Below are 10,000 nucleotides of genomic sequence, written 5' to 3' on the forward strand. Positions count from 1 at the left end.
ATATATATATATGTGTGTGTGTGTGTGTGTGTATGTATATGTATATCTATGTATATATATATGTGTATTTGTGTATATATATATATATATATATATATATATATTTACAAACATATTACAGGGATATACACACATACATACGTGTATACATACATACATACATACATACATACATACATACATACATACCTACATACATACATACATACACACATACATACATGCAAGCATAGACATCGCAGCTGCAATAGCGAATAGTAAAGGAGAGGCCTAGAAAACAAGACAGCGTCCAACAATAACGGAGACAATGCACCATAGATAATTCTGATATAATGAAGCTGATAGGAGATTTCTTAATTATTCATTAGTTGATTATTAAATTGGCTGTAATGATAAGGTCACTGAAGAGATTGGATAGGGGGAAGTTTGTAAGGTAGGGCTGATATAACGTGGGTGGACAGAACATCAATACAAGAATATATATATACATATATACAATACAAGAATATATATATTTACGTATTTATTCATTCATAACATAATGCTGACTATAACTATTCTGTATATATCAATATTTCTATCTATCTATCTATCTATCTATCTATCTATCTATCTATCTATCTATCTATCTATCTATCTATCTATCTATCTATCTATCTATCTATCTATCTATCTATCTATCTAAATTTTGCATCAGGCGATGCCGATGTTACAATTTTACCTCGCTTTCTCTAAGTTATATATATCAGTGTGCGGTGTGAGTATGGGAGGACGCATGAGCGGGTACACACACACACACACTCACACACACACATACACACACACACACACATATATATATTTGTTCTATATATCTTTATTTGTAAACACATACACATACATACATATATGTATATACACACACACACACACACGCACACACACACACACACACACACATATATATATACACCTACACATACAGGAAACAATATGCGATGGTCGCTGCTGGAATACCTTTGATCATATTTTCAATCAAGGCGTACCTGATCACATGGGGCAAAATTCAGCGAGAACAATTACAGGAAAGATTACGATGCGCTTAATGAGAAAGAAAATATCAAGTGCCTACCTTTGTTTCGAAGACAATGGAATTTTTAGAAGGGTTGTTTTGTTCGGATTATGAGATGTTACAGATCTAATGCGGTGATCTGACAGAATCGTTAGCGCGTCGGACAAAATGTTTAGTAGTATCTCGTCTGTCTTTGCGATCTGGGTTCAAATTCCGCCGAGGTCGAATTTACCTTTTTATCCTTTCGGACTCGATAACATAAGTACTAGTTGAGCACTTGGGTCGATGTAATCGACTAACTCTCTCAACCTTCAAAATTGCTGGCCTTGTGCCAAAATTTGAAACTAATTCAATTATGTCAAACGTACCAAAAATATTTAGAATAAAAGGCAGAAAAGCATACCTTTCTCAGGTAAAATAACATTGGGTAACACGACTTTTATCCTTGGGAAGCAACTATTATTTCCTTCTTGCTTACTCCTAGAAAGTATGAAAAAATGGCTAATATTTCTTTCAAACTTTACTTTTCTTACATTTATTCAAACCCCAAAGAATCCCTCTCAATACATGTCTCTGATGCTCCCCTAATACTCCTGCTCATGATGAGAGGTGCTCATATTGCTAGCCACTAAGGGACATGCTGAAGTGGTTAAAGTCAAGCAAGTGACAAGCACATTTGTGGTACTGAGCAGAATATTTGCTATAACAATACTTCTGCTTCAGCAACTCAGTACTTGCTCTGTCTGAAATGTAATGGAAAATAAGTCAGTTTCAAAACATTGATGTCTAGGCCACAGAAGCAAAGTTTGAAAGGAATAGTAGTAATTTCCTTTGATATCTAGACAGGAGCAAATAGGAAATAACACTTACTGACCAAAGACAAAAGAAAAAAAAAAAAAAGAAAAAATTAAATAAAAAATAAAAATTTTGTTACACGGTGTAATTTACATACTTTTAACAGTTGTTTCACAAGTATGAAGCATGGGGTATTTAAGAAAGTATAAGGTGGCGAGCTGGCAGAATCGTTAGCACGCCGGGCGAAATGCGTAGCCGTATTTCGTCTGCCGTTACGTTCTAAGTTCAAATTCCGCCGAGGTCGACTTTGCCTTTCATCCTTTCGGGGTCGATTAAATAAGTACCAGTTACGCACTGGGGTCGATATAATCGACTTAATCCGTTTGTCTGTCCTTGTTTGTCTGTCCTTGTTTGTCCCCTCTGTGTTTAGCCCCTTGTGGGTAATAAAGAAATAGGTATTTGAGGAAGTATTTGCATTTACAGAAACAACGGTTCCTGGCTGGCATAGCTGTTAGTGTTTCCGATGATTTGGGATAATAATTGCTTTAAATTGATTTAATTTAGATTAGTTTATACTAATTAATGAAAAACAAAAAGGCATCGAACAAACACACACACGCACACAGAGTCGCATATCTATGTGTTTATGTATGTTCGAAGATAATCAAACCAAATGTCCTTCATTTCGAACCATTCAGCCAGTGAGAATTCCTGTCAAATTTGGTGAAAATCCGTTTAGCCGGTTTCCAGTAATTTTGCAAACACAGACAACGACAAATGAGTACAATATCTTTCTTTCGCTTACGCGCGCAGGGTAATTAAATATCTTCATTACATCATTATACAATTAATTATGCTTATTTATAATGAAACAACTCTTAAAAGTAAATAAATTATTATATATATATGTTAAATTAATGCCTTGGCTGCTTTTTATTCTAAAACGATCGTTTTAGCTGTCTATGTATATACTTTCAAACTTCGTCTGTTGGATTTAGCATGTTAGAGTTTAACGATCTATTATTATTATTATTATTATTATTATTATTATTATTATTGTTATTATTATTATTATTATTATTATTATTATTATTATTATTATTTTATTATTATTATTATTATATATTATTATTATATTATTCAGTAGTTTTATTTTTATAGCGTGCTTTCACTTCACTACCGAGCGCAGCTCTGTGTGCCTTGGGTATGTGCTGTGATTTGTTGTGATGCTCTGATGGTTATTGTATGGAAAGTGTTCTGCGTAGGATGTGTGCAGTGCCTAGTAGTGCAATTTTCTGTATGTTATATGTGTTTGTAAGTCCTGGTGTTTTTGTTATGTATTTCTCATTGCTGTATCCAAGTCTATATCTCTATTATTTTTCTTCCATATTTTATATGTATGTGTTGTTGTATTTTCATTTTTTGGGTAGAGCACTGCTGTGAAGTATGCGTGTAAGATAGAAATGTATTCCTCACGTGTCCAATTACGTCTTTTGGGTTTTATTTGCGGGACATGGGTACAACGTCCGGCCCATTATTTTGACGGTCGTCATTTTCGTAGGGTACCGGTCCGTTTATTTCTGTTGTCACATTATTTCGCACGTGTAGTTTTTCGTACATTTTTTGTTGTAGTTTTAATGTACGTACCGCTCGATTGTTATTCTTGGTTTGAATAGTATCGTGGCATTTAATTTCTTCGTAGTTCCTTGTACATGGTGTTTTGGGGGTCGGGGATGATCGTGATGTTCCACGCATGTTTACATGTGTTGTGTTAGAGTTGGAGATGATATCGAGTCAAAATACATCATTTCGTTTCGAAAATAGTAATAAATTTCATTAGTATTACTTACTCGATACAGTCCAATTCTTTGTTAGTAAATCTTTGGCTCCATAGATGTCCTTGTTTTCGATGTGTTGTGGATAGATTTCGGAGCTCTGTATTTTCCTTCTTACATCTTAAACGTCCCCCGGTGTTCTCTTAAACGTCCCCCGGTGTTCTCTTAAACGTCCCCCGGTGTTCTCTTAAACGTCCCCCGGTGTTCTTAAAAGTCCCCCGGTGTTCTCTTAAACGTCCCCCGGTGTTCTCTTAAACGTCCCCCGGTGTTCTCTTAAACGTCATTATTATTATTATTATTATTATTATTATTATTATTATTATTATTATTACTATTATTATTATTATTATTATTATTATTATTATTATTATTATTATTATTATTATTATTATTATTTTATTATTATTGAGGCGGATAGCTGGTAGAAACGTTTGCATGCCGGGGAAAATGCTTACGGCATTTCGTTCAAATTCCGCCGTGGTCGACTTTGCCTTTCATATTTTCAGGGTCATGAAATAAGCACCAGTTGAGCACTGTGGTCGATGTAATCGACTTACCCCATGCCCCGAAATTGCTGGCTTTGTGTCAAAATTTGAAATTATTATTTGAGTGTTTAAGGCGGCGGGCTGACAAAATCGCTTGCACGCCGGGTAGAATGCTTAGCGGGTTTTCGTCTCTCTGTGCGTTCTGAGTTCGAATTCCACTTTACCTGTTATCCTTTCGGGGTCGATGAAACGACTATCAGGCGAGCACCGGAGCCACTTTAATCGACTAGCTATCCCTACCAAATTTCAAGCCATTATTATTTAAGCGCTTAAATACCGTGGATATATTTGATGATCTATGCGCCATTTCTTTTTATATATGATAGCTATATACATACCGACACACAACACTTGTCTGCACACATATATACACACGTCTATATATGGTGGATAATATTATATATACAAACATACATATATATATGTATATATGTATATATATATATATATATATATATATATATATATATATATATATATATATATATATATATATGTATCTGTGTGTATTTATATATATATCGGGAAACTGACCAGATAGAAATTCATTGTATATTTTATATTTAATTATTTCTTTCGTGCTTGCTTCAATCGTGGGAATGCGGTCATGCTGGGGCACCACTTTTGAAGGGTTTAGTCGATCAAATTAACCGCAGTACTTAAGTTTAAGTTTATATTATTTATTCTATCGGTGCCTTTTGCCGAACCGCTAAGAAACGAGGACAATACCGGTTGTCAAGTGGTGTGAGGTGGCACACACATATAAAAAGCGGTGTGAGGTGACACACACACATAAAAAGCAGTGTGAGGTGACACACACACATATAAAAAGGGGATTTCACACAGTTTCCGTCAACCAAATTCACTCTCAAAACGTTGGTCTGTACCGGGTCATTGTAGAAGGCACTTACCCAAGGTACGAGCCACAGAATTGAACCCGAAGCCGTGTTGTTACAAACTGAGCTTGTTAACCATACAGCCATGTCTGTGTCTATTTATTTAGTCCTTTATTCTTTATTTTGTTTCAATCATTTGACTGCGGCCATGCTGGAACACTGCCTTTTAGTCGAGTAAATCGACCCCAGAACTTATTCTTTGTAAGCCTGGTACTTATTTTATCGGTCACTTAGGCCGAACCGCCAAGTTACAGAGCCGTAAATACACCACACAGTCATTTCTGCGCCTATTTATTTATTTATTTTTAGTTCTAATCACAGAGGACAATTACTGGTCTAGAACCAGAACTATTATCAAGAGAACAATTCCATGGAGTTATAAGCATGGTATTTATAAAACAAATTACATTGAATTAATCGTCTCCAACCGCACTCTGGTGGACAACAGGAATCTGCTATTGTTTGACAGATTATTATTATTATTATTATTATTATTATTATTATTATTATTATTATTATTATTATTATTATTAATATCATTATCATTATCACTATTATTATTATTATTATTATTATTATTATTATTATTATTATTTATTATTATTATTATTATTGGTGTTATTATCATTATTAAGGTGGAAAGCTGGCAGGAATGTTAGCACGCGGGGCAAAATGCTTAGCGGCATTTCTTTTGTCTTTAAGCGCTGAGTTCAAATTCCGCCGAAGTCGACTTGGTCATTTATCCTTTCAGAGTCGATAAAATAAGTACCAGTTACGCACTGGGGTCGATGTAATCGATTATCCCCCTCCCCAAAATTTCAGAACCTTGTGCTTATAGTAGAAAAGATTCTTCTTCTTCTTCTTCTTCTTCTTCTTCTTCTTCTTCTTCTTCTTCTTCTTCTTCTTCTTCTTCTTCTTCTTCTTCTTCTTCTTCTTCTTCTTCTTCTTCTTCTTTTATTATTATTATTATTATTAAGGTAGCATGATGGCAGAATCGTTAGCACACCGGGAAAATGCTTAGCGGCATTTCGTCCGTCTTTACATTCTGAGTTCAAATTCCGCTGAGGTCGACTTTGCCTTTCAATCTTTCGGTGTCGATTAAAATTAGTACCACTTGAACAATGGGGCTGCTGTAATCGAAAAGAATCCCAATTGGCATCCAGATGGACGTTCACAAGCACAATTGGAATTTCTTGAATCTTGCCTGACAGGTATTAAGGAAAGCCTTAAAACAAGTGGAAAGAAGTCCTGGAATAACCTCACAAATCCCCAACGTTACGCACTCCGACGTCTAACTAATAACGATTCTATTGTTATTAAAATGATGGATAAGGCGGCGCTATCGTAATTATGTAAAGTGACAAAACTTCATATGAAGAATTACCTGTCGATCCAAACTCCAATCACAGAGAGGAATCTAATAAAATAATACTGGAAATAGAGGAAAACAATTTCATTAATAAGCCAGAATCCAGGATTTTATAGTCTCCCTAAAATACACAAAAACTTCGAAAGATTTCCTCCAATGTGCCCAATTTGCAGCGGATATGAATGTCGTACAGCCAAGATTTCAGAATGGCTTGATGGATTCCTACTTCCTGCCGCAAAAAGATCAAGTTCCTATATTTAGGATATTTTTAATTTTGTGTCTAAAACCAGCAACTTTTTAAGCACCGAAGCCATGTCGAAAACTGTTTTTTGGTAACCACGGATGTTTCTTCCTTATGTCCCAATATTGGCCACAATGAAGGGGTAGAGGTATGCATGAATGCCTTCGAAAAACGATCAAATAAAAGTATTCCTTCAAATTTTCTCTGTAGGCTATTGAGGTTTGTGTTACAAAGTAACACTATGAAGTTTGAACAAAGATTTTACTACCAGACGAGGGGTTGCGCCATGGGTATCCCCATGATAGTTAATTTCGCTAAGGTCTTCATGACGAAATTCGAGACACAGTTGCTGGAAACATTCAAATCTCTACGTGGTTACGGTTCATTGAGGACATCTTTTTGTCTGGGAAGGATCACAGGATAGTTTAATTGTCCTCTTGCACTTTTACCACTATTATGCTAAAAACTGCGGTTTTAAGTCCAACATAAAATTTACGTCTAGTTTTTCAGGAACTAACGTTGAATTTTTGGACTCAAAAGTTTAGTTTTCTGGTAGCAGAATAGTAACAGAGTTATTTTGCAAGCCCACGTCATCCCACATTTACCTCCTCCACCGCTCCGATCATCCACATGATATAATTCGATCAAATCCGAAATCCCAATTTTTGAGGATTAAACAGATTTGTACTGACATAGGGGATTACTGGAAGCATGCAAATGTTTTTGTGCACCATTATGTCAAACACGATTAAAGGAAATAACAGATGAGATAGCTAAGATTAGCAAAGAAAGTCAAACTTTCACGCTTGATTTTAGCAAACACAGTACAATAAACGACAGAATTCCTTTAGTGATTTAACTGGCACTGAAATTTCGCTGGCATTTCAAAAGCGTTGCATGAAAGTTAACAGCATGTTGCAGAAAAATATCCTCGTTTCAAACAGGTATTACCTCAGCCGCCTATTGTAGTCTTTAGACGGAATAAGAATATAAGAGAATAATTGACCTCTATTTCTGACTCCAAGCAAACTAACATTGGAGTATCTGCAAGCTGTACCTTGAAAAACAGCCGCAAGAGAGGTAAACCCCGTCCATTGTGCAACAACATGAGCCAAGTGAATTCCATCGGAAATCATAACAGAAATGTTATGGTTTATACAGAAGCTGCGACATATAGAGATTCCCATTTGGTGTACGCTGCAGAATGCACGAAACATAATTTGATTTATGTTGCTTGTACAACAGAACAGTTAAACAAAAGATTTAATGGGCACAAATAGCAGTAGTTGGACAGAACTTGCCGAACATTTTGCTTCAAACGGCTGCAATTTTGAAAAAGACTTGAAAGTGCATATTCCCTGAAAATATTCTGAATCTGCTATACTTTCAATACTCAAAATGCACGGGAAGAAATATGTTTGCGGGTTATTAACATCACACCCTGGAGGAATTAATAAAATAACAGGAGAATTTCATCAAATTTACACAAAACTTTTTTTGTGTCTTTTTCTGTTCGCCAGATATGAGGCGCTATTGACAACCAACGTATCACCTTCAACAAAAGGTTCTTCTACATAGACATTAAACGGGTTAACGAAGGGAGTGGGGGTACGACTAAAGTAGTAAGGTACGATGAATAAGATACCAATGTGGGAACATGCAATATGTGAATTTGAAAAGGGAATAAGTTGGATAAAATCATAACTGATCCTCCAGTATTTTCTTTTACCCGAAGCCAAGAACTTTTCAGCACCCATCGTACGTATACAATGGGTTTAAACACAGCTTCCATCTACCTGCTTCATTCACAAGGCATCGGTCGGTCCGGTGTTATAGCAGAAGACACTTGCCCAAGGTGCCGTGCAGTGGGACTGAACCGAAACTCTGTGGTTGCAAAACAAGCTACTTAACCGCACAGCGATGTCTGTGCCGATATAATTTTTTATAATACTAATACTTGTGTTTCTTGCCGTTTCATGATACAATCTGCTCATAATTTGTTTTCAAATCTAATAATACTCACCTAGAAACATAAATTTAGTCACGTTGCAGAAGTACTAAGTATAGAATTAGCTTAATATTTGTGTGTTTATGCTTATGGTAGAGTAGTGAGCTAAATATGGCTGCGCATGCTGTGACAGGAAGAAACCAGCATCATAGACCACAGCCAAAAATGTTATTGCACAATAAAGCCATACACACAATGCGCCATCTATACAGATTAAACCAGACTGAAGTTGTGTTGTTGTGTTATATATATAGAAAAGGCTTCAAATTCGTTTATTAACCCTTTTGTTACAATTGCCTTAGACTACCTCTGATTCTACAGTACAAGCGTTTTGTTTTAATAGTGGGTCTAATCTAAAACTTTCTATTAAAATTTCATAATGACTAACATACTTATTAAATGCTTCGTTTGTTTTAAGAATTAATCTAAACAAAGGCATTGTAATTCAGCAGAAATATGGCAACAAAATCGTTAAGTAATACTAAGGTGATAAGCTGGCAGAATCTTTAGCACACTGGACTAAACACTTCGCTGCATTTGTTCCGAATCATTGCATTCTGAGTTCAAATGCCCTTCAGTTCGATTTACCTTTCATTCTTTCTGAGACGATAAAATAAGCATCAGTTAATCACTTATCCCTCCACACAGAACCGTTGGCCTAGGGCCAAAATTAGAATTAACACTACAGAATAATAGGTTTACTATTGTGGCTCAGACTCTGACAAGAGTTAGCACACATTACAGCTTACTCAGCATATTTATATATTGTTTCTTTTACAATCCAGTAATCTTTCTAACAAGAATGTTTGAACCCTGTCCATTTCGATAGCTTCTACCACACAGCCACACCTCCGCATGTATATATATAATATATATATATATTATATATATATATTATATATATATATAATTAGAGATAAAACCACTATTAGGCAACTCAAACAGTGATAGACAAGCCAATAGATAAATAACAAAAAATATAATTAATATAATATATCACTGTTTGAGTTGTCTAATAGTGGTTTTATCTCTAATTTAATTTATATTGATACTGTGAAATTTGATTTAATCCTAAATCTAATTTTTCCCTGTAAGTTTGGAGCTATACTCCCTAATATTATATGTATGTATGTATGTATGTATGTATGTATGTATGTATGTATGTATGTATATATATATATCTTTTATATTCCACTTGTTTTAATCATTGAACTGCAGCCATGCTGGTGCGCCACTTTGAAGTGTTTAATAGAACTAATC

Source organism: Octopus sinensis, linkage group LG5, assembly GCF_006345805.1.
Source record: "Octopus sinensis linkage group LG5, ASM634580v1, whole genome shotgun sequence".
In the NCBI taxonomy this organism is placed as follows: domain Eukaryota; kingdom Metazoa; phylum Mollusca; class Cephalopoda; order Octopoda; family Octopodidae; genus Octopus; species Octopus sinensis.